The 23,170-nt window shown below is 41.6% G+C and overlaps 1 protein-coding gene across 1 annotated transcript in view; it reads left to right on the forward strand.

Moving 5' to 3' along the window:
• Positions 1-23,170, forward strand: part of BCAS3 (BCAS3 microtubule associated cell migration factor) — a 789,343-nt gene that overhangs the window by 687,720 nt on the left and 78,453 nt on the right. The window lies entirely within an intron of this gene.

Genomic DNA, 23,170 nt, shown 5'->3' on the forward strand with positions numbered 1-23,170 from the left:
TGTATACAAGTTAAATATGTCTAAAATGTACATACAGGGTAGCTTTGCAGCAAAACATAAAAATCACAAAAGGTATATGTGTAAGCGAGGAGGAACAGTTGGTATCTATTTTTGTGAATGAATGGATGGATGGATGGATGAATGAATGAATGAATGAAAAACATTAACTTATTCGTATATCTATATACAAATTTGTATATAGATATACAAATATACACTTGTGTTTATGTATGTATGTATGTATGTATGTATTTGTTTGTTTATTTTGTGGGGCATTGAGGGTTAAGTGACTTGCCCAGGGTCATACGGCTAGTGAGTGTCATGTGTCTGAGGTCATATTTGAACTCAGGTCCTCCTGAATCCAGGGCCGGTACTTTATTCACTACACCACCTAGCTGAACCCATTGACTTATTTGTTGTACTAAGTACTGGAGATTCAAATACAAAAGTGAGATGGTTCTTGCCCTCAAGATGCTTAACATTATTGGGGGTTTTGGGGGTTTTTTGGTTTTGGTGAGGCAATTGGGGTTAAGTGACTTGCCCAGGGCCACACAGCTAGTAAGTGTTAAGTGTCTAAGGTCGGATTTGAACTCAGGTCCTCCTGAATCCAGGGCTAGTGCTCTATCTACTGCACCACCTAGCTGCTCCAAGGAGCTTAACATTCTAATAAGGAGAGCATAACATCTATAAGGGACAGCTGGTATTTTAGTATGAAAAAAATCACAGGTATGGTGTGTAGAAACATAGGGAAATAGATTGACACATTCTTTCCAGAAGTAATGGCAGTATTGATTTGATTTTGGTTCCAGAACTGAAAAGTGGGAAGGTATTACAATGGTAGGATACATTTAGAAAAGATGATTATAGTGCAGATTACAGTGGGAGTCATATCAGTCTAGATTACAGTGGACCATGAGAAGCCCTCAATGATCAGAGCAACATACGTCTGAATGTGAGTTCCAGAACTGAAAGGGTTAAATCTCCCAGGACCTGGTCTTTAGGTTTGGAGAATTCAGCACTGATAGGCCAGATAGTGTGAGGATATCAGGGCATGATGGTAGTAGTGGGGATTGAGGAGAGGTTATGGGCTTCTGTGGAGAACCGCTACACAAAGCTTTCTAATATCCTCTAAGTAGGATGTTACCACTCTCTTCCCTCACTGCCACTTCCCAGACCCAATGTAATCAAGCTTGCTTGCACTATCCCGTGCTTTCAGGATTTTTTAGGCATTGGATATGAGAGTGTCAAATTTTGCTTAAGAAAGATATCTAGTGGGCACTGTGAAGCATATATATTATAGGAGAAATTCTTAATCATGAACATACAAATCCAGCATAAGTTGAGACCTTAGAAGCACGTGGAAGAAATTACTATCTCAGCATAAACATGCAAATCTATGAAAAATGGATCCTAAATAGTTAAGACATACAATCAAGGGTGTGCTAATAAATGTTTAACAACCAGCTTTTGGGGGGGGGGTGTAGAGAAAATGTATATGATACTTATACTTAAGTTTAATCTGCATTGTTAACATTTTTTCCATTTCTTAAGTCTAGACAATAAAACAAAGCCGTGATTTGTAGCATTTGCTATTTACAGAGGTGTGAATGTTCACACTGAAAATTTAGCAGTCAACTCTCACAGTGGGTATTAGCTGGCTCCAGCACACCCTTGCATAGTTTTTAAAAGGATGGCAATGCAGTAACAGTTGACATCTATCCAAGACTCAGTGGGGTCTTCCTTGACAAAAGTCCCTGAGGACGAGGAGAGGAGAGGAGAGGAGAGGAGAGGAGAGGAGAGGAGAGGAGAGGAGAGGAGAGAGAGACTGGTGACTCCTCTGCCCATCAAGAGTAGCCTTTTATTCACTTCCATCCACCAAGAAGCAGAGGAGCCACCATGCTTCCTATTTCTTCTTTCTCCAGAAAAAGAGAGGGAGGGGATAGAGAGGAAGGGAGGGGGAGAGAGAGAGAGAAACACGAGAGAACACACTATGCTCAAGGACAAAATGAAAGGAAAGAGAGACTGTCTGAGTAGAAGCAAGCCTTTAATTCCTCTGCTCATTTGGAAGGGAAAGAGAGGAAATTTAGGGAAAAACCAAAAGACTGCTGCTTTTCTGGTTGAAGGGAAAGGAAGAGAGTGATGTCAGTACACCTTGAAAAAACCTGTGTCTTGAAGCCTCACTTACTGGTTTGTCAGTCAAACCTGGTCATATGCTCCTTTTCATGTCTCTTCTTTATAGCTACTAGGCTGCTCCTCAGCTTGCCCTCTTACCTCCTACATTCAGAGCTCTGCCAATTCTGAAAGTCTTTTCTAAGGGTAGATCTGGTTGTGAATCAAGGGTTTCCTGCCACATTGATGGACAGAAAAGCTGCCTCCTGAATCCAATTCACATGACTCATTGGAGACCACAGTTTTGAACCAAGGAGGTCCTGGCCTCTTCTTAATAGAAAGCCATACCCTCAGTCTGGCCTACTGGGAACCATTCCTGTAATAGCTCGAGCCAGGTGTTGGAGGAAGCTGATTAGTCACTCTTTTCTTCCACCTCCCACATTCAAACCACTAAAAAGTATCAGTTGTGGGGGCAGCTAGGTGGTGCAGTGGATAAAGCACCGGCCCTGGATTCAGAAGGACCTGAGTTCAAATCCGGCCTCACACTTGACACGTACTAGCTGTGTGACCCTGGGCAAGTCACTTGATCCTCATTGCCCCACCAAAAAACAAAAAACAAACAAACAAAAAAAGTATCAGTTGTTAACTTTGCCAAGGGCCAGGAGACTGAGAAAGATTTCTACTAGTAGTCCCCCTGTTGGTAGGTAAATGATACTCATCATCACATCATAATTACATAGATAAGCCACTAACCTACTAGGCACAGGTCTTCCAAAACAACCCATCCCACTGATACCTGAGCTCTGACAGAACTTATTCTTGGAAATAATTTTCAGATCATTAGCCTCCTGAGGTCAAGAGGTATATCCTCTCCTTCCTGTAGAAGTTCTCATGTATCAGGTACAGGGTTCAGCATCCCATTGCCACTAAGTATTTCCTGATGACAGTGGTGCCTAATGGCCCACCAGAAGTCAGGGAGAAGAAAGGTGGTATCCAGTGACCCAGATCAAAAATAGATAATGCCATTTCACCCAAAGGTCAGAAGCCTGATTTGAATGCTACCCTGGGCGGCGGTGCCTGGGGTTGTTGGCACAACTCAAGCAGACACTGACCTTGGCAGCATCTCTGGGGTCATCTGTATTTCAGGATGAGGTCTTCTTGAACAATATCTTCACTGTGGCCAGCAGGCACAAACAGTCTTTTCTTCAGCATCAGACATGCGTGTCTTCTTGCTCCAACTCTTTTTTTCTTGAACAAACATAAGTATTGTAGCCAATGGAAGGAAAATCCCACTCACCATTTTGGTCTGAGTTGCCTCTGTACCCAAACAATAGTCTAGTGTACGCATGACCCTCAAAGATCTTGATTCTAGGTTCCTGCTTGATTTTGCGAATTTCTTTTGAAGACCCTTAAGCTGGGAAGCAATGAATATTATTGAGTGACTTCCTCATCAATGACTTTGTGTTTGCCTTGGAAATTGTGGGTTTTCTTTGATGCCATTGCTAGAAAGTTGAATGTTGGCACCAATACTAAAGGGATGTGTTAATAACTGTGTTGGAAATAATACTACGGGAAATGGACTTTCTAGTGCCCCATTTCCTATTCCCAAGAGGTTTCTTCTTCATTGTCTAGGATCATGGCTGAAGTTGATTGTTTTCCTCTGTCCCTTCAAATATCCTTTAGTAGAAGCAGAGCTGAAGCTCCCAAGTCCTCTAGATCAGTGAAGGAGAAGAAGAAAATGATCCTTAACCTACAGTTCCACTGAGCATTGGAGGAAACATCTGGAACATTAGTTTTCAACCACATTCAGTCACGGTAGTTGGAGCCTGGGGAATATCCCCGTCGCCTCTTTGCCCAGAGTGGGTAAGAGAAGAAAAGATTTGCTGACATCAGGCATTTTACTACCAATGTAACCTTAGAGGGGAGGCCTGGATGGTTAAGGCCTTGTGTGGGCCAGACAGTTTGGGGGATTTATTTCCAAGCCTGGGAGGCAGAGCTTCCAGTTCAGGTCAAAGAGGCCAGCCCTCTCCCTAAGGGAGAACTCACTGAAGAGACCCCCGTTCCCATTGGAGACTTTCACCAGGGCTGCAGAGACCCACTGTGATAGGCCGTTAACAATTAACCAAGAAGCAGTCTTTGGCTGCAATCCTTATGGTTTGGGTTCCAAAGCTTGGGATAAAAATACACGACAGGAAAGAAAAGCTACCAATTAAATGGAAGAGCCCCAGCAAAAGATGTTACAATACCACATAGTCAGTGACCACACGCAGGGCTCACTCTCTCATCAGGCAGCCGTGCTCTGTGATGGGGATTTTGGATTGATTCTGGGAGTTGGTGGAGGGAAGGCAGCTGGCAGCAGAATGGATCTCTTTTCCTTTCAGAGAAAGACCTGGTTGTCTTTAACCTAGTTGTTCTATCCTCTTTAAAAGTCAAAGAGCCAGTGGATCACTAGCCAGGAGACCTGGGTTCTAGTCCTGGTTCTGCCATCCAATTAGCCACCTAATCTTGGGTTGATGAAATTTCAGGTCATTTCACCTCTCAGGGCCTTAGTAATTTTATCTGTTAAATGAGGTTTGTAGACCACATGATCTCTATAGTGTACTCTAGCTAGATAATTCTCTGATTCTCTTCTAAAGCAGAGTACCTTACACATCTTGGTATCCCCCACAGACAATATGACAAACAAGAAGATGGTAGAAAACACAGCGGTGAAGAGCCATGTTTCTTGTACCTCAGGAAAGTGTAATGATCATGACTGATGATCTTTGGAGTTTAATGAACTCTTAAATGGCTTCCCTAGATCTATTTCCCTGTCCATCTTGCCTACTAAGTAAAGAAACATATCTTTCTTCCCCTACCCACCTTGCTCACTCAGAGTTGAGATTGGCTCCATTTGTGCCTTGACGGTCATTACTTTCCCCAAATATCTGATCACACCATCTGCTTTCACAGAAGAAGAAACCAAGGCAGAGAGAAGTTAAATGAGCCCCACGGAGCAAATGAGTACAGATGCCAGGAACAGGACCACAGAATCCTGACTAACAGTCCTGAGCCCTCACCATCTGACCACATTCCCTCTCTAAGAACATGTGGGAGGCCTGGGTTGTGGCATCTTCCAGGCACTGAGCCTGCAGCAGCCGTCCTAAAGGGTGTATGTACAATTCCTGCCTTCCGCCTGCCACTGACCACTCCCTAGGACAACCTCAAAACTGTAGTGACTTGGGTCTTGCCAAGTCAAGTCCAAGAGTGATTCTCAAGCACGAGCTCTCAGCCATCTGTAGAGAGTCATTGCCTGGGTGATTGAAAAAATCTGGGCTTTATCTGCAGCCGGGAATTGGTAATCAAAACAAGCCTTATCGCTCTCCTTCCTATTTCTGTTGTGTGGTCTCTCTAGTGAAAAATATTGCATAATTACCTAAAAACAGCTGTCCTGGTATTTAATTATTTCAGTTTGCTTTCCTGAGAAGTTAGGCCAACAATAGGCAGATGAAGAGTGGTTGACTCTCTTTAAAAATCATAATTGTCCAAGCTTTCCTCATAAAAAAAATTTTGATTTCAGTCCCCAGGCGGAATTCAGGATTTGAATGCCAATGTATGTGATATAGCACATGTCTGAATTTAGAACTCTCCTCCCATTTGTGGAAGAACATCTTGCTTAGAAACACCTTTTAATCTCTCTTTGAACATTCCACTGATCTAATGGACAACCCAGTATGAACTTGTAATTCCAAGACTTCTCCAGCGCAGCCAAAAAGGGATCATGATACAGTCTGGAGTATGAAACTCTGGGCTCTGCCCAGATTTCATATATTTAGAGATATTTATTAAACATCTTGTTGTGTATAGAGCTCTGTGCTAGGAACTGGGAAAGGTACAAAATACAGATGAGACATGAGGTTCCTACCCTCGTGCAGGTTACATATTAGTAGGGAATAAGAGAGCAAGGACTGTATTTTCCGTTTCTTTGTATCTCCCGCAATTCCCTTCTCTGGTGCATATTATAACTGTTCTATGTTTTCATCCATCTTTTTATAAGTCTTCTGTAGAGTATCCTTTCACTATGCTAGAAAGTTCTTTGCAAAGGGTATGGTTACCAATCCATCCTTTGGGCCATCCCCTCCACATCCCTTACTCTTGTTACCTGTCTGTCCCATCTTCTTTTTGTTTGGTTGGTTTTTGCACCATCATTGGTAACATACTATATGTACACATGTACTCTCCTTAGATCCACCATGTTTCTTTCCATTACTACTTCAGTCACCTGCAAGTTTGAGTCTTCTGAGATTGAGATGTTCTGTGATTCATATCCAGAAGGATATTGTTCTTAAAAAGATAGAATTCTGCAGCAGTGAGCAGCTTGGCATCATCAAAAGTATTCTGACTTGATCTCCCTCTATTCAGATGTGGACCCAGCTCATTGTCCATCTGTAATACCTTTCCAAGAAAACACACATAGGTACTAATGGAATAACTCAGTGGACATCCAGCTTTGTGCCATGAAATGGGCAACATGCATTTTTCATACACTTTGTTTTTCAGGGCAGAGGGCTTAGATAAAATTTTGTTAAATAACAATGATTTTATTGAGGAGAACCTGAAGCCCAGCACAGTGTCATCTGTAAATAGAAGAATTTGGTGAAACTCACCATTTGTTGGAAATCCATCTCATATATGGGCTCTTTACAAGTTACCTTCATAGCATGGGCAGGCTCTTTAGGTGAGCATATTTCACCCTATTTTATTACTCAATTTAATTAATTAGTACTCATTGAAAAAGTTATCTCTGTGATCCTCACATCATTGATTTTTTTTTTTTTTAGTGAGGCAATTGGGGTTAAGTGACTTGCCCAGGGCCACACAGCTAGTAAGTGTTAAGTGTCTGAGGCCAGATTTGAACTCAGGAACTCCTGATTCCAACGCCAGTGCTCTATCCACTGCGCCACCTAGCTGCCCCGCACCATTGATTTTTTGTTTGTTTGTTTGTTTTATTTTATTTTTTGCAGGGCAATGGGGGTTAAGTGACTTGCCCAGGGTCACACAGCTAGTAAGTGTCAAGTGTCTGAGGCCGGATTTGAACTCAGGTACTCCTGACTCCAGAGCCGGTGCTTTATCCACTGCGCCACCTAGCTGCCCCCCCCCCCCCGCATCATTGATTTTTAAAAATGATTTTAACATAGATGTGGGAAGGACCTTATTTCAGGATAGCCTTTACAAGCTTCATTTTATTCTACTGTCAGGTTTTTTTTTTCTTCTGAAATCAGTGGAATTTTATCTTCTCTATACCTCTCAGCCAGTTATGCAACTGTAAAAATGTGGTCTGCTGTAGAATGATATCCACAATAGCCTGTTTATTCCTTTCTCATACATTCATCAACAATACCCTCAATTTATACAGAGATCATTCTCATAAAGATAGGAAAGTAGGCATTATGGGCAATAGTTTAAACTGTCTTCTTGGTAGCCTTTTCCTTTTTTTGGAAAAGTACCATTGACGGGCTTTGCCATTCTTTTGGAATCATCTCCCTACTAGAACATTTTGAAAATCGATCCCCAAAGGATTTTAAATTGTATCACCATTAGCATGGATTTTTGTGGGGGGGGGGGCTATATAGTTGGTTTTCCTGACTTAATCTCCTTGAGTGTCATTGACACTTCCCCACCTAGTATAAAGGGTACTTAATAACTTAACCTCTCTCTGTTACAGTTTCCTAATCTGTAAAATGGGAGCAATAATAACATTTACCTTATAGGATTGTTGTAAGGATTAAATAAGCTAACATATGTAAAATGCTTTGCAAGCACTATGTAAATGATAGCTATTGTTATTACTAATGTAGGAGTAATTTCAGAATAAACAACTATAACATACATTGGTACATGGTAAATGCATTAGAAAGGTGTGAAATAAGATGCATGCTAAGGTTCAAGGGAAAAGATCTCCCTCCCTCACTGTGGCATCAAGGAAGGCTTTGTGGAAAAGATATAATTTCAAGTGCTCAGGCCCATCCACATTTCTTCTACACTGTCACTGTCAGTGAAGTACTAATCACATGTCATTGATGTCTACCCATCTTGTTTAACTTCTCTCCATATCCTCCATTAAAAACAGGAGGCACATGCAACATGCTGAAGGCCTTATTCTCAATCTCTTGATATCATATGGCTACAAGTGGTTTTTTGTTTGTTTTTGTTTGTTGGTTTTTTAGGCAAGGCAGTGAGGGTTAAGTGACTTGCCCAGGGTCATACAGTTAGTGTCAAGTGTCTGAGGCTGCATTTGAACTCAGGTCCTCCTGACTCCAGGGCTGGTACTCTATCCACTGCACCACCTAGTTGCCCCCCCTACTACAAGTGGTTTTAATGAAATGCCCTGTACCCTGTGTTAAACACCATAAGTAGAGAGGTGCATTCCTGCTACTCGAGAGGTTTATTCAGTTGCCAAATTAAACTTGCATTATATTTTGCCTTTCCTCTTCATGTATTTCATAAATGTATGAAATATACATATATTTAATGGATATTCGTGTATTTCATAGATCTGTACATTTAGCTATTGGAACTTTAAATAGACCTTAGACCCTTCTGACATTTTCCTTGAGGAAGGAAAAGGCATTTATATGTTTAAGCTCATAACATGGGGGCAGCTAGGTGGCACAGTGGATAAAGCACTGGGTCTGGATTCAGGAGGACCTAAGTTCAAATCTAGCCTCAGACATTTGACACTTACTAGCCGCATGACCTTGGGCAAGTCACTTAACCCTCATTGCCCCGCAAAAAAACAAAACCAAACAAACAAAAAAACCTCATAAGACCTCATTACTTACTTGACAACATTTTGTCTTCCTTTCATATCACAGTTACAATAAGGCATTGGAAGACCCTTATCAGAGATATTTCATGGAAACATTTTCTTTTTGATACCTTCCAATCCTGGTTTCATTAATTTTGTTCATGCAAAAGTTTTCTGTTTCATGTAAATTGAAATGATCTATTTCATCTTTTGTAATTGCCTCTAGTCTTTGTTTGATTAAGAATTTTTTAAAAAAGAATCCAATACATAGCCATAACTGTAAAAGCCACCTGATCTGTTTCCTTGTCCTTTTTTTGTTATTATGGGTTTGTTGTGGACTAGGTGTAAGGTAGGTATTGGTCTAAATCTAATTTCTGCCAGACTGCTCTCCAGTTTTCCCAGCAATTCTTGTCAAATGTGTAGTTTTTCTTTGATATTAATATTTTTCATGTTTATTGAATGCTTAATTATTGAGTTCAATTATTTCTGATTTTTCCTTATCTAGTCTGTTCCACAGATTTACTTTTCCCTTCTTTACCAGTACCAGAACCTACTTTAACTAGTACCAAATAGTTTTGATGATTACTGCTTGAGAGCTAGCATTTATAGTATATTATATATAATATAGATTGAGGCCTACAGGTGCTAATCCTCCTTCATTCCATTTTGTTTTTCATGATTTCCCTTAATATTTAGACCTTTTATTCCTCCAAATTAATTTCATTATTATTGTTTTACTCTATAAAGTACCACCTTAATAATTTGATTGGCATGTAGCACCTGTAATTTGTAAATTCATTTTAGTATTATTATCACATTTATTATATTGGGGCTCCTTTCTGCCCTCTAGGTGCTTATAATCTAAAGCAGACTTCACTAACAGAGGCTAAAGTAAAGGTTTACTGACAAGCAAAATAGATTTGTTAAATAAAGCTATGAAAGGAGAGGAGAGATGGAAGCTATGGCCAGCCAGGGTGAGGTGAGGAGAAGTAATCTGCAGGTGGCATGTTGGGCTCAGAGTTGTTAGAAGAGTTACAGGTTAGATTCTGAAGGTCCTTCCAAATGTAAGTGTCAAGTGTCAATGTCACCTAAAGTTTTGCTCAGTAGTATTGTTTACATCTAGTTGGAATGCAAGATGGAGAAAGCTTTCCCCACCTTTTAAAAAACAGCTTCTGGGGCAGCTAGGTTGCACAGTGGATAGAGCACTGGCCCTGGAGTCAGGAGGACCTGAGTTCAAATGTGACCTCAGACACTTAACACTTACTAGCTATGTGACCCTGGGCAAGTCACTTAACCCCAATTGCCTCACCAAAAAAAAAAAAAAAAACCCAGCTTCTATTTGGTCCATCTGATCAAAGTATCTCCCTAGCTAACCATTATTTTCCTGACTCCTTCTCACATCATTCACAGAGGCAGAGAGGACTCCAGGCTCAGATGGGGTGGGGAAGTTGTAGCATGGATCTTTGAAAGCCACCTTCATGATGCTGAGGTTGTTTGTTGCTTCTTTGTTGCTGTTGGTATCATTAGAAAGGTCTTGAGATGAATGATCCAATTGAGGTCATGCAAAATGCTATTTAGGTTGGGTGCTCTCTTTCTGTGTCCCAGACCTAAATCTGTAGCCAAGGAGGATAAGAAGTCCCAAGAGACAGATTTCCCAGTCTAGGTTTAGTTTTATTGCCCTGGGCCTTCCTGGCCCTTTGCTGTACTTATCTGCTTACCAGTTGGACCTTTTCATCATATATCAACTGGGTGGCTTTGTACACAAGTATCTTCAAGAAATTCAGTTTATGCATCCTTCCTGCTGGATAAGTAGACAAGTATATTGTTTCCATTTTAGAGCTGGGGAAACAGAGATTACGGAAAGGGGCCAGCTCCCACACCATCCTCCCTCTAGGTAATTCTGCTCACTCAGACTGAAATGCCCTTCCACCTTTTCTCTCCCTATACATAGCCTGCCTATCCTTCCAGGCCAAGCTTACATCCTATCTCTTTCATGAGCTCATTCCAAATGACATTAACCTCTGTGATCATCCCTGTCTATATTTCTCTACCACTTGTCTGCTTAACACAATCATTTGTTGAATTGTTATTCAGCTGTCTCATGGGTTCATGTCTTATCTCCCCAACTAGATTACAAAGCTCTTTGAAGTCAAGACCTACATCTTCCATTTCTCTAGTATCTTCCCCTATATATACTTAATTCAGCACTGTGCTCAAGCAATGTTTGGTGACTGATGGAAATCTAGGATCCAATGAGACACAATTTAAGCTTCAGTCTAAGTATGGTTCTTAGCCCAGCTCAGTCCCTTTCCATCTCTGATCCTGTCAGGCTGATACCTGCTACTAGGACACCGCTTGCCAACCAGTGTATTTAAACAGAGCAGTTTATTATACGGACCCTATTAGTGTATCAAAGCAAAGTGGATCCCTCCCCTCCACCATCACTGTCACACAGGGACAGAAGCATCCACCGAGTGAGAGTCTAGGACCAGTCTTTCATTAAATAAGAAAACAGTTCACAAGATACCTTAAGGCTGGTGAGCCAGAGGCTCATCCCCAGAGATAGAAAGAAGCCTAGAAAGATCAGGTAAATACCAAAAGTCTGCTCAACTCTCAAGAAATTAACCGTGACACTAGAGGTCCAAGCAAGCAGGTCCCAGAATCAGAAAGTTAGAGGTAATAGTGCTAGTGAACGGTTCTAATCCTAGGGCAGAGGCTACTTCCTGTTAGGTACAGGAGGCCCTGGGCGCACAAGTGTTGAATGTAGCCAGAAGAAGGTCGGGTACTGCTGTGGAATCCAGTCCTGATTAAGGTAGTGACAGAAATAGTGGGGTTACATCATGCTCTCAAATTGGAACTGTCTTTGGGACCTGTCTTGGGTGCTAGTGATATGCCACATTATCTAATGTAAACTCCTGGGTAGCAAGTGAACAGCTATCTCTTCTCCCACCCGCTCCCTCCCTCCCCTCTCCTCCCCTTCCCCTGTCTCACTCTCACTCCTCTCCATTATTGTAGTCAAAGGCAAAGCTTTTCTAAAGGCGACCCAATCTCCATCTTAGATTACTTTTTAATACTGGACATAGCCCATCCCCCTACTGATTAGACCATGGATTATTCAGATAGCTATATGTGTGCTATAGTATATGTGAAAAAGACTGAGGGGCTTATTGGCAAGTGACTTAAATTGTGCCACAAACAGACATACAGTTACTTACTTAATGTCTTCGCCCACAATAAGGCCGCAAGGGTGTCTGGGGTTGCTGGGGAGGGAGGAGTCCTACTCTAAGGATGTGATTTCCCCAGCCAAAGACGGCCACCTGCATCTTTCTGCTGGTGTTAGCAGTTTCATCTCCCATTATTGGAGTCCAGCTGGCGTGCCTTTGAAGTTTGTCCCATAATGTTAAATGTTAACTGTAATTTTTCTTGGCCCAAGCCTGACAGTGCATTTTTTCCTATTGGTATGATAATAGTCAGAGTTGTATTGGCTACCCACCGCAGCATTGCTTTCTGTCTTGTGATGGAGTAGAAGTTTAAGTTCAATCTAATTGCACAAATGTTTATTGAGCACCTACTGTGTGCTACTCTGGCAATAAAAAGACAGAAACAAAACAGTTCCTTCCCTCAAGTAGTTCACCTTCTACTGGGGAGAAACAAACTGTACATAGATAAATATGTACTAGATAGATAGATAGATAGATAGATAGATGATAGATATCACTAGCAGATGGGGGAGGGGAGGATCAGGAGATGGCACCCAGAATGTCTTTGACAGAAGCAAGGGAGTCTTTGAGGTGAGGATGAGGAGAAAAAGCATTCCAGGCAAAGGTAGAGAGGCAGAAGATGACAAGTTATATTTGAAGAACAGCAAGATGGCGAGTTTGGCTAGAATATAGAGTGCATGGGTGGTAGCATTGTGTGATCAGACCTTAAATGCCATCTAATCCAACCTCTTCGTTTTATAGATAAGGAGCTAGCAGCACAGAAAGCCCAAGTGACCTGCCCCAAGTCACATAGACAGTAAGAGTTAGGGCCAAGACTTGAACTCAGATCTTCCTGACTGAGTCCAACACTATATCCACTATACCATCTTTAGGTATTTACTGTCTTTTGTCTCATACTGACTCTCACAAGTTCTCAAATGACTTAATACACTAAAGCATTTTGCTTCTCGAGGCACTAAAGTCAAGAAATTTGGGTTCTAGACCCTGTTATACCACAGTGTGACCTTAAGAAAGCCTTTTATTTTCTCTGGGTATCAAGTTTCTTCTTCTGAAAAATGAGGGGGAGTGGCATACTAGATGATATATAAAGTCCCTTCCCAACTTGAACATTCTATGATTCTGGGAAGATACAGAATTACTTCCAACTTCTGTTTTTTCCCCTGGAATCCTGGCCCCTACCCCTTCTTAGCAGTATTTCTCTGTACATATAATCTGCTAGTTTGCCATGTTCTGAGTAATATAAGGAGAATGTGAGGGCACTCTGACCATTTGAACTTGAAATCCTAGGAGAGCTTTTTATTCTAATAAAATGGCAAAATATTGGCTATATGACACCTCCTACATCAAACTCTATCATATTAAGGAAACCTTAGAACCTGGGTCTGCAGTCTGGCCTGATACTTTACAATTCAGCTGGGATTAGTCTAAGGAATAATTATATCTTTTTATTTATTCCACTGTCAGAATGTTGACACTAGGTTTTCATATTGTCTCTGTCACTAAGGATCATAATTAAATAATATGTCAAATATATTGATCATAGGCTTATAAATCTGCTCGATATGCTGTATAGGCCCTTTGTTATTAGAGCATATCACGAGATTAAAACCCAAAGTTTGCCAGCCATCCAGGTTTGTTTAAGAGATCTTTTTTTTCCTAATAAACCACAAATTTTTGATGACTTGTCATTTTGACATTGAATAAAGTCATTTCTTTTTTCCTCCTGCACTGCACTATTGCATCTCAGTCAGAACAGACATCCATAATTTCATTAGAGTGCACAGGAATATATGTGCATGCTTATATATTTATATATTTGGTGGTTTATCTTGACTTCCTTTTCCCCTGACAAGTTCCTTCTGACTTTCAGGCTTGAAATAGTCTAGGTTTTTTTATACTTTTATTTTGAGAAATTTTCCCAAGTGAAAGGTACATCTTTAAAATAATCCTAGCCTTTAGTTCCCAAACTATCTTCCATTACACTATTTAATATAACAGTGAATAAATGATGCAAATTGTCAGTGGATGAGTGATCAACCGATAGTTCTGCTAGTAATTGATTTATTTTTCTTCAATAAAGTTGCATAAAAAAGAAGGAAGGGAGGGAGGGAGTAAAGAGGGGAGGGAGGGAAGGAAGGAAGGAAGGAAGGAAGACTACAGGACCTGGTCTCTAGCTGGGGAGGCAAGATTAATACATGAAAAGATAATTCACAAAGCTAGGCAGTATATGCATAGATGCCACATAAGTGGTATTGACCAAAAGGGCTCTAAGAGTACAAGAAAGAGATCATTCCTAGTGAGGGACTGGAATAGCTTCAAGAAAAAGTGAGATTGGGTTTTATGCGGGATGTTTTTCCTTAGTTTTGCAGAGATTATTGTGAAGTTTACCCAAAAAATATCATTTTCTCAATACCTCAAGCATCTGTGACATTGGCAGTGTGGGCGCTACCTCTACCAGTACAAATTGCAACCCCTGTAATTTAGTAAATGGTCTTCCAGAATTGGCGTGGCCAACAAATTCATCTGCCCACAGCCATCCTGGTGTTAAGCCTCTCAGAACCCAGCTAAAGGAAGTCCTTGGAAAGTGGTAGGTGCCATACACAGACACCAAGCTCATCACTGAGCCAACATTCAAGTGCTTTCTGCCTTGGGAGGACCTTCCAGAGCATGAATAATTATTTTAGTTGGTTTGGCTGTTGTTGCTATTGTTGTTGTCCTTGTAATTGTTGTTTAAGAAAGGTGAGAACCTTTTCAGAAGCTGGTTCTTGAAGGCTAGCCTTTATATGGAATGGCAGAGAGGAGGGAAGAGGGCATCCTGGGCAAGGGTCCTGGTGTGGTTTAAAGACAGAGGTGAAAAAGCAATAACTAGGAGCTGGCCCAAGGATCTCCATAAGAATAACTGACATTTATCTACATAACAGTTTACAAAGTACTTTTTTTTTATCAGTCATAGAAAGCATTTTTTTGTGCCTGGGAGAAGCTTCACAAATTACTATCAGATCAAATAGTATGAAAAACGCCCTCAAATGTTTAAAAACAATTCCATTTGGCATATGGGGGTGGGGGTAGGGGACAAAAACTCAGGACACTAGTTCTTGCAGATATAGACTCTGAGACATAAGGAGATGGGGATGGGGACAGGAACCTCACCTGGGGTTGTGGACATTAGCTGGAAACTTCCTATTTTAAATATTTATTCTTGCTAACTAGGTGCTGTACATTCATTCGTCTCTAGGCTTCTGAAAAAGTCAAAGTGTTGTCCATTTGCCCTGAATTTCTCTGTTTAATAGAATTTGGAACTCAAAACTTTAAAAAATTGTTAAATGTTTTTCCATGTAATTTGGTGAGGTGGAGGTGGGAGTAAATGTTATTTAGGAAGAAAAAATAATTCCCCCCTACAACATACCCCCTAAGTGACCATGCTGCTTATATTTGAAGGCTTCCAGTGACGTGGAACTCATCCTACCTGGCATAACTCTTGGGTTTTTTCTCCACTTAAATCATAACAGCAGCTAACATTTAGATAGCCCTTTAAGGTTTACAAAGTTCTTTGCAGATGTTACCTCATTTGACCCTCACAACAAGGCTAGCAAAGTCTTCAGCTAATTTCATCTTCACAATACCTTGTGAGGTAAGTGCTATTATTGTTCCCATTTTACATAGGAGGAAACTGAGGCTGGGAGCTTAAGAGACTTAGCCAGGGTCATACTAAGCGTCTAAGACAGAATTGAAACTCAGGTCTTCCTGACCCCAGTCCAACACCATCCACTGCTTCATCTAGCTGCCTCAATTTCCCTTTCTGCAATTTGTTCCCATTACTCCCTAGTTCTGCCTTCTGGGGTCATGGAAAACAAATTTGGTTTTTCTTTACTTCATAGACAGCCCTCCAAGAACTTAAAGACAGCAATCCCACCTATACTCCCACTAGGTATGTGACTTATGGCCAGTCCTTTTAACCCCTCTAAGCCTTATTTTCTACATCTGTAAATAAGGTGATCTGGTATAATCGAAAGTCAGAGGATTTAAGTTCAAATCCCAACTCTTCCACTTACTAGCTATTTGACTTCAGGCAAGTCACCCGCTCCTTTCAACTCCCCACCCTTTCCCCGACACCTGTTCATTCCTAGCTGAAAATATTCCTAGTTAAAGTTTTGATGAAGACTCTTCCCTTCCTGCTCTGTTTTGATTTAGAAATCAGGTTAGGCCATGGCTTCATATGTCCTACAAGCCAGCACCTCAGGCCTCCCATTAGACACCCCTCTGCATGTGGAAGAGATTGCAACTCAGTTCTGATGATCTCTGAATTGAGAATCTGGATTGGTATCTGGGTCTCAGCCCAGATCTCCTACTTCTTGCCTCTCCCTTTTCCCTCTCTCTTCCTTTTTTGACTTGCTCTCTCTCCCACTCCTTTCCCACCCACCCCCAATTTTAAAACAAGTGAGTTGTGTTTTTTTTAATTAAGTTTTTCCAGCTCTCTTCATTTTTGTCCTTGACAATGAAGATCCAATGACTTGAAGCTGAAAATAAAATTTGGCAGGCAAGAAGCTTATGGTATGGTCTCATTAGTGTGGATATTTTTATGTCTGTCCAGATTTGAAAGCTATTAAAAAGAGAGAGAGAGAGAGCAAACAAGAGAAAGACTCAAGAGAAAAGGAGGGTTTGTCATGGAATGAATAGACAAATTGCCCCTGGTTTAGCCTAGGGTAAGGAATTAACATCTTTTCTGAGAGCAGGGAGGACCATGGCTATTTTGATACACTTTGAGAGTGCCAAAAAAAAATTTTTTTTTTTGATTGAGTCCAAAAAAATAAAAGTCACGTGGCTGAACATCATATGAGGAAGCTCATTCTCCCACAGCAGCCAATGAGGCATTTGATACCCAACTGTCCTGCACAGAGGAGAGCATTAGAAAGTCATGGAGAGGGGGCAGCTAGGTGGCGCAGTGGATAAAGCACTGGCCTTGGATTCAGGAGCTCTTGAGTTCAAATCCAGCCTCAGACACTTGACACTTAACTAGCTGTGTGACCTTGGGTAAGTCACTTAACCCTCATTGCCCTGCAAAAACAAAACAAAACAAAAAAGTCATGGAGAGGGGGCGGCTAGGTGGCACAGTGGATAGGGTACCGGCCCTGGATTCAGGAGTACCTGAGTTCAAATCCGGCCTCAGACACTTGACACTCACTGGCTGTGTGACCCTGGGCAAGTTACTTAACCCCCATTGCCCCACAAAATAAAAAAAAAAAATAGAAAGTCATGGAGATGCTTCTTCCACAGCCAGAACCTTCCATTTAGGGAAGGAAGAATCTATTTATTGCTCATACAAATGATCTCATATGGAACATCATATTCATCAAAAGAACATGTTTGTGGTGGAGCTGTGAACTGATCCAACCATTCTGGAGAGCAATTTGGAATTATGCCCAAAGGGCGATAAAGCTGTCCATACCCTTTGACCTAGCAATACCACTTTTGGGTCTTTTTCCCAAAGAAATCATGGAAAGGGGAAAGGGACCCACATGTACAAAAATATTTATAGTTGCTCTTTATGTGGTGGCAAGGAATTGGAAGTTGAGGGGATACCCATCAATTAGGGAATGGCTGGACAAGTTGTGGTATATGAATACAATGGAATACTATTGTGCTGTAAGAAATGATGAGCAGGAAGAGTTCAGAGAAACTTGGAGGGTCTTGCATGGGCTGATGATGAGTGAAATGAGCAGAACCAGAAGAACATTGTACACAGTATCATCAACATTGAGTGTTGATCCACTGTGATGGACTATAGTCTTCTCACCAATGCAATGGTACAAAAGAGTTCCAGGGAACTCATGATAGAAGAGGATCTCCAAATCCAAGAAAAAAAAAAAAAGACTGTGGAGTATAGATGCTGAATGAACCATACTATTTCTTTTGTTTTTGGTGCTGTTGTTTTTTCTATTTTGAGGTTTTTCATCATTGCTCTGATTTTTCTCTTATAACAGGACTAATGCAGAAATAGGATTAATGTTATTATGTGTGTGTGTGTATATATATATATATATATATATATATATATATATATATATATCAGATTACCTGCTGTCTAGGGGAGGGGGGCAGGGAGGGAGAAAAATCTGAAATTGGAAAGCTTGTATAAACAAAAGTTGAGAACTATCTTTACATGTAACGGGAAAAAATACTTTATTAATTAAAAAAAAGAACATGTTTGGGGTGCTCAACTAGGAAGGAAGAGCCAGTGAACAACACCCCAAGTGGGGAATCCTGAAGACTGACAAGCTCCACTCCTAACTTCACCCAGAAGAAGTTGCTTTACTTGTCTGGGGTTCGTTCTCCTTATTTGCAAAGTGAAAACAATAGCCATGATGATGACAAAGATGACGATGACAACGATGCCTCCCCCTGCTGCTGGAATAAAATGAGATAATAGATGCCAAAGCACTTTAGAAAGTAAGATAAAAAAATTCAAAGTCATAAGAATCCTAGACTTGGGGCTAGAAGAAGAAGAGGAAGAATGTCATAAGAAACTTGAGCAGTAAGTGGATGCTGAGCACACAGGAAAGGAAATTAGTATATGGGCTTCAAGGTTTCCCTCTTCCATATGGCAAATCCATCAAGGGGTGTGTCTCAGTTTCCCATTAGGTCCCACTCCCTTAGTTGCAGACCTATGGGACCTTATTCATCAACGTCTGTCTATACTGCAGCCCAGGGAAACAGCCCATCATTCTGCCCTACTCTAGGGCTTGGAAACTTTTCCATGGAAGTCAGTTGTCAATTATCCAGGGACCCGTTATCTGTGGGTGGGTTATCCAGGCCCTTTGTTTGTACCTCCCCCTCAGGAAGCTATTTCCGAACTCATTAGCACATTCCTCCCAGAGGATGAGCAGGAGGAAACAAACCTTAAAGAGACTGGCCAGCTTCCCTTCTTGTTAGCAGTTCATTTTGGTCCAGAGTGGGACAGAGGTTTGAAGTTAATTGACTCAAACCAGGTGTTTGGCTCACATGTATCTATGTTCACCCTGGGCCTCAACTGGACCCAGGGATCACTGAATCTCATGACTGTAAGGGACTTCAGCAAATACCTGGTCCAGCCCCTTCATCTGATGGATGGGGAAACTGAAGACCAAAGGGATGAATTGACTCGCCCATGACCTCACAACCAATTATTGGCCAAGTTGAAAGTACTGACCATGCCTCACTACTGCTAAGAGGTGCTACAATGTAGACAGAATGATTGCTGGACTTGAAGTACTGTGTTCAGTTTCTGCCTCAGATGCTTACAAGCTCTGTGATCCTAAGGAAAGCATTTCACCTCCTTGAGACTCTGTTTTTTGATCTGTAAAGTGGGAATAACAGTCCTTACCATTCATTCTCTTGGGTCTGTTCCTATCTCTCTGACTGCTTCTTGAAAGTCTCTCTTCTAAATCTTTATTCATGTCACGCCCACAGTGTATGTCCCTAAGGGTCTGCCCTAGGTCTTCTCTTTTCTTTTTTCCCTTTCTTACTTGATCTCCTCATTTGCTCCCTTGGGTTCAATGATCAATTGTGTGCAAATGGTTCTGAGATTGATTTATCTAGTGATAGTCTCTCCTGAGCTCCATTCCAGCACCACCAACTGCCCATTGGACACTTTGAAGTAGATGTCCCATTGTCATCTACAACTTGATATGTCCAAAACAGAATTCATCCCTTTCAATCTACTTCTATAGCTACAATCTTGTATGAGGCCCTCATCATCTCTTGCCCCTTGCAGTAGTAACCCTCTAATTAGTCTCCTTGATTTAAGTATCTTCCCACTCCAATACATTCTTCAGAGAGTTGCCAAAGTGATTTTTTTTCTTCTTTTTTTTTACTTAATAGTATTTTTCCAATTACATGTAAAGATAGTTTTCAACATTCATATTTATAAGATTTTGAATTCCAAATTGTTCTCCCTTCCCCCCTCTGTAAGACAGCAAGCAATCTGATATAGGTTATATGTGTACAACCATGTAAAACATATTTCCACATTAGTCATGTTGTAAAAGAAGAATCAGAACAAAAGGGAAATACCACGAGAAAAAAAAAAGTAAAAATAGTATATTTCTGTCTGCATTCAGACTATAGTTCTTTCTCTGAATGTAAAGAATATTTTCCAACATGAGTCTTTTGGAATTGTCTCACACTGTCTCCCTCCTTAGAATGTAAGCTTCTTGAGAGCAAGGACCATTTTGGGGGCTGGGGGGTGGGGCAGTGAGGGTTACGTGACCTTCCCAGGGTCACACAGCTAGTGAGTGTCAAGTGTCTGCGGTCACATTTGAACTCAGGTCCTCCTGAATCCAGGGCCAGTGCTTTATCCACTATGCCACCTAGTTGCCCCTGCAAGGACCATTTTTTGCTTTTTCTTTGGATCCCCAGCACTTAGCACAGTGTGTTACACGTAGTATAAACACTTAATAAATGGTTGTTCTTTGATTGGGAAGACCAACAAGACAATGTACTAAGGCATTTTATGAACCTTAAAGTGCAAGATAAATGTCAGCTATCATTATTCTACTGGACTGTGCTATGGTAGGTGCTAAGGTACCTCATTGTTGGCAAACCTCCAAAAGAAAGAAACTACAGTGTAGGACCAGGAGACCTCTTCCTCATTTGTACAATCAGGGGCCAGCCCAGAGTGATGGAACTTTAGAGCTGGGAAGGAGGACCTTAGAAATCCTTTAGTCCAACCACATCATTTCACCCTTTTAGAAACGTAGGCCCAGAGAAGTTGTGACTTGCCCAAAATCACATAATGAATTAGGGCCAGAGTCAGGACCAGGACCCAAGGCTCCTAACTCTCCAGGCCCTTTGCTTCGGCTATGCCTCCTTAGATGTTCTCAGAGGCCCCTTCCAGATGGAAGGTTCTGATGGTCTCTAAACTTAGCAGGCTTTGCAATGAAGTTGGAGTTCCTGAAGGAGAAACACAGTGAATTTATAGAACACATTGAAAAGTTATTTTTCAGGGGGCCTATTTGGCAAAAACAATTGAAAACTAACCTTTAAGAAACACACAGAGAAGCCCAGGACAATCAAAGGAGTTGACTACTCGCTTGTTATCAGCACATTTGCCCAAGGTCTGGGAAATCATCCCTTTACATGCCAAATATAACCAGAAAATTTATATTCTTGAGACACAAATCTTCCTATGCCATTGCTTTTTCAAAAAATATTCAATGACTCCTTACTGCCTGTAATATAAAATACAAAGTCCTCTCCCTGGCATTTAAAGCCCTCCTGCCTGCCTTTCTAGGATCGTTTCATCCTCTTCCCCTTTAAGTACTCTTCATTCCACTCAAATCTGTCTGCTAGCAGTTCCCCATGCACACAATTCTATCTCCCACCTTTGCACAGGTCTGTCTCCCATGCCGGGACATTTCTTCCTTACCTCCACCCCATAGAATCACTAGCTCCTTTTTAAATAAAGTCCAAGTACTATCTCTCCTCCTCCTTGCTTCTCTTGGCAAATTGTTAGTACCCTCTTCTTATTTTTTTTACATAGGACCGAAGGAAATGAGTGTTTACTAAGCACCAACTGTGTGTCAGATGCTATGTTAAACACTTTACAAATATCTCATCTGTTCTTCACAACAACCCTGGGAGGTCGGTGCTATTATTAACCCCATTTTGTAGTTGAGCAAACTGAGGCAGACAGATTTAGTGACTTGCTGAGGGTCATATAGCTAATACTTAAGTGTCTAAGGTCACATTTGAACTCAAGTCTTCATGGCTCCAGACCCGGTGCTCCTGGCACTGCACCACCAACCGCTTCTATCTTGTCTGTGTATGTGTCGCCCCTCTCAGAATGTAAACTCTTTGAAGGCTGAGATTTTGTTTAGGTTCTTTTGGTCTTTGAAACCCCACCACCTAACACAGTGTCTTTGAACATAGTATATTAGGGTGATTTTATTAGTATATAGAACTCCCTCTGCCAATGCAGGTTGGCATCTTCTCTGCAACTTAGAGAGAGTTGTCTTGGGTACCAAGAGATTAAGTGTCCTGCTCAGGCTCACATAGTTGGCCCTTCATAAATGTTCATTGGATTCTGTTGACTTCTTCCCAACCTGTAGCTATCTACCTCTATGTGTACTGACCAGATGCTATTTCCCAAACAAGTTGGGGAGATGTGTGTGTGTGGGGGGGCAGAATCTGTTTTTTTTTCATCTGCCTTGGTTTTCCTCTCCGTGATTCCCATCCCTGACTGACTACTGAAACCCTCTTGCTTTCTTTTCAGCTTGGCCACATAGGCATCAGCTAAATTTAAAACTCCCTGGCAGCTCACCCCAACCCCTACCTGGGAATGACCTTGCCCTTGAGGCCAGGGTGAGAGGTATCCCATCTCTAAGTGCAAAGGATGGCCCCTGAGCTCAGCCTTACCCCAGGGAGAGGAGCAATCCCTGAAATGCTGGGAAAGGCGAGGGAGATGGGACTGCTTTCCCCAGGGGCCTGTTGCTTATCAAGGAAGGAGCCTGCCTTGACCTGTCAATGGTGGCCCTTCAAAAGCAGCTGTCCCACTACCCCTGCTAATTCCTCATCAAAGGCAGACAGTCCCACACAGAATCCCACCCCATAGGGACCGTGTCAAATTGGACAAATTTGAACAGCAGGCAGCAAAGAGACTACCCTGCAGGGCATTGATATATGGCCCAGGCAGAGGGCTGGAGAGACAAGGCATCCTTTTCAAAGGGAAGGCTAACTGCACAAAGCTGCTGAAGTGACCAGCAGAGGACTGGCTCCATTAAAACAATGGGCATTTTCAGGAACACTGGGGCCCCTTTCTTCTGCCTGTTAGAAGTGCCAGGGCAGATACCTAGCAGAATTCAGGGCCAACTTTAGGGGGCTTCAGGGAAAATCAGCCTGGGGTATTGGTCAACACCCCTGTTCTCACACTTCCCCATCCACCCTCAAATTTTTATCCAGGTGAAATTAGGCTAAAAAAGCATCATGGGAAGCCTTGGAAGGGAAAGAAGTACAAAATAGAATCCATAAAGATTCATTAAATGCTTGCCATGCCCGTAGGTTGTGTCAGGCTGGGGGG

The sequence above is a fragment of the Dromiciops gliroides genome, chromosome 4, assembly GCF_019393635.1.
Source record: "Dromiciops gliroides isolate mDroGli1 chromosome 4, mDroGli1.pri, whole genome shotgun sequence".
Taxonomy (NCBI): domain Eukaryota; kingdom Metazoa; phylum Chordata; class Mammalia; order Microbiotheria; family Microbiotheriidae; genus Dromiciops; species Dromiciops gliroides.